Source organism: Schistocerca serialis, chromosome 1 (genome assembly GCF_023864345.2).
Source record: "Schistocerca serialis cubense isolate TAMUIC-IGC-003099 chromosome 1, iqSchSeri2.2, whole genome shotgun sequence".
Taxonomy (NCBI): domain Eukaryota; kingdom Metazoa; phylum Arthropoda; class Insecta; order Orthoptera; family Acrididae; genus Schistocerca; species Schistocerca serialis.
This window is the reverse complement of record NC_064638.1, coordinates 352655352-352658483: the sequence shown is the minus strand read 5'-3', so window position 1 is coordinate 352658483 and position 3132 is coordinate 352655352. Positions and strand designations below refer to the sequence as shown.

The 3132-nt window shown below is 45.7% G+C and overlaps 1 pseudogene; it reads right to left on the bottom strand.

Annotated features, from left to right (window-relative positions):
* Window positions 1-764: 764 nt before the first annotated feature.
* On the bottom strand, window positions 765-882 carry LOC126429327 (5S ribosomal RNA; annotated as a pseudogene).
* Between the last annotated feature and the right edge of the window lie 2250 nt (window positions 883-3132).

Below are 3132 nucleotides of genomic sequence, written 5' to 3'. Positions count from 1 at the left end.
CCACTGTTACGTTCCATAATGACCCACGTGTGAGAAATGTAGCAATCTGAAGATTAGTTATCGTTTATTCTTGTTTTTATAAAGTACGATAGTCGTATGGGCATGTTTAGATTCAAAATTTTCTACGAAGCAACTTGGTTTATTATTTTCTGTAACAGTGTCTCGTATTTCCTTGGTTCACTACGGACCTACTCGCACAAAGCGTACGTACAATAAGGTAAAGATGTTACATTTGTAAAGTAATTAGTTACAGTACTTTCAGATGTCCAGACAACATATAAAGAGAGTTAAAATCTTCTGGGTTGTTAGGCCGCGTCATATTTCCTTCTAAAATATTCGACGTTTCGATCCCTCTGCTGCGAATATCTTCAGAACGTTTTGGTGTCCACTACTGCTAGAACACTGTCAGAGACCAGTTTCGTGTTCTCCTATAAAGGGGAGTTCTCCAGCGTTTGAGATGAAGAAGTGGGAGTATTAGTTAAAATTCTTGTGGCTACCATTGCTAGGCTATCGTCGTAGGCTAATATTCCCGCACTGATGCAGAAGAAGGGGCGCTATTGGCTAAACTTCCTCCGAAAAGGCCTTGGAAGGCCCAACGGTACCGAGCGGCCACTGTGTCATCCTCAGCCAACAGGCGTCACTGGATGCGGGTATGGAGTGGCACGTGGTCAGCACACCGCTCTCCCGGCCGTATGCCAGTTTACGAGACCGGAGCCACTACTTCTCAACCAAGGAGCACCTCAGTTTGCCTCACAAGGGCTGCTTGTCAACAGCACTCGACACACTGCATGGTCACCCATCCAAGTGCTAGTCCAGCCCGACAGCGCTTAACTTCGGTGATGTGACGAGAACCGGTGTTACCACTGCGGCAAGGCCGTTGGCGACAACAACAAACATTAACATTATATCAGATTTTTAAACTGGAAGGCCGTCGCCACCGTTATTGGCTAAACTCTTGTGGACACTATCGGTGGCCCATCGCCATTGGATAGAAATGCACTATTCCATACATACGCTGGAGAAGAGTTATTGTTTGAAATTCTACTGATGTCGGCTGGCCATCGTTATTGGCGAAATGCGAAACGGACGGAGCAAGTGAGGGGTTATCTTATTGTTTGCCGCGGTGAATTGCAGCGCGCTCGCACACCGCGGGGAGCCCCAGAGCCGAAAGCCTATAACCGTCCTCTCTATTGAAGTTACATGCATTCTTGGAAATTTCAACCGCTCCTCGGACCTTTCGTTTATAACAAACGGTCACCTGTTTTCTTTTTGCTGGCTGTTAGACGACATTTGTACACTGTAAGATTCCTCATGACCTGGAGACAGTATGTTGTGGAGCTTATAAAAGAGTTCGTGCCCGTCATTCGAGCTGGTGAAAGGAGGGAGTGATCAGATGTGGCGGAAACCCTTTCCTAGGTTAATTTGCTGTAGTCTCACGTGGCGTTGAATCTTATTTGGGATATGTGGAACAATTCTATCAGGAGAGTGTAGTTAGTACATGGATACTGGCCTAACACCAATGCTAAAAAGCACATCATACCCCTCCCCCAACCGACTTCACACGTAAGGAACTTTGAGTACTCTTAAAGGTTGTGAAATACGTTAAAGTGTTAACGAATATATATACAGGGTGTTACAAAAAGGTACGGCCAAACTTTAAGGAAACATTCCTCACACACAAAGAAAGAAAATATGTTATGTGGATATGTGTCCGGAAACGCTTACTTTCCATGTTAGAGCTCATTTTATTACTTCTATTCAAATCACATTAATCATGGAATGGAACACACAGCAACAGAACGTACCAGCGTGACTTCAAACACTTTGTTACAGGAAATGTTCAAAATGTCCTCCGTTAGCGAGGATATATGCATCCAACCTCCGTCGCATGGAATCCCTGATGCTCTGCTGCAGCCCTGGAGAATGGCATATTGTATCACAGCCGTTCACAATACGAGCACGAAGAGTCTCTACGTTTGGTACCGGGGTTGCGTAGACAAGAGCATTCAAATGCCCCCATAAATGAAAGTCAATAGGGTTGAGGTCTGGAGAGCGTGGAGGCCATGGAATTGGTCCGCCTCTACCAATCCATCGGTCACGGAATCTGTTGTGAGAAGCGTACGAACACTTCGACTGAAATGTGCAGGAGCTCCATCGTGCATGAACCACATGTTGTGTCGTACTTGTAAAGGCACATGTTCTAGCAGCACAAGTAGAGTATCCCGTATGAAATCATGATAACGTGCTCCATTGAGCGTAGGTGGACGACGAAACTAAAATGAGCTCTAACATGGAAATTAAGCGTTTCCGGACACATGTGTGTGAGGAATGTTTCCTGAAAGTTTGGCCGTATCTTTTTGTAACACCCTGTATATATATATTCGAGTTCTTGGCACGAGGTACGTAACACTACATGTATTTGGACTGGTGTGGAGATGACGTCCAATAGCGTCCCAGATGTGTTCTATCAGGCTTGTATCAGGCGAATGTGGTGTCCAAAACACCAGCGAGAGACCGCTGTAGTTCTAGTCTGTTATTGTGACACCGACAGTTACTAGCTGGATCATGCCATCGCCACCGGGAAAGTAATTAAGCACGAACGGATGCAGGTTGTCCGCAACAGTGTTCACGTGGTTCACACCTGTCATGTTGTTTTCGATTATTATAACAGCTCTCATGGAAGCAAAGCGAATATGCCCCATAGCGTAGTACCACTTCCACCGGCCTTCGTCCGTGGCCGTTCGCCGGGGGGACGGCGTATTCGGACTGATCGTCGACCTGGTGTAACAAGAAACGTGATTCATTCGACCAAGCAACACGTCTCCATTGATCTACAGCCAAATCTTGATGATTTCGTGTCTGCTGCAATAGTAACTGACGACATCGTTGGATCAAGATAGATTGCGCTACAGAGATAGCTCTGTTCCTCCATTAGATCCACAGCGCTGTAGACGGCGGCACTTAAGTTGATGCCGTGTTCCTTGATTTCAGTAAGGGATTTGACACGGTCCCGAAAAAAAAAGAACTTATAGAATATCGGACCAGATTTCCGACTGGATTCAAACTTAATTGCAGATGAAGCTCAACACGTCGCTCTTAACAGAACAACATTGACAGACGTAAAGGTAATTT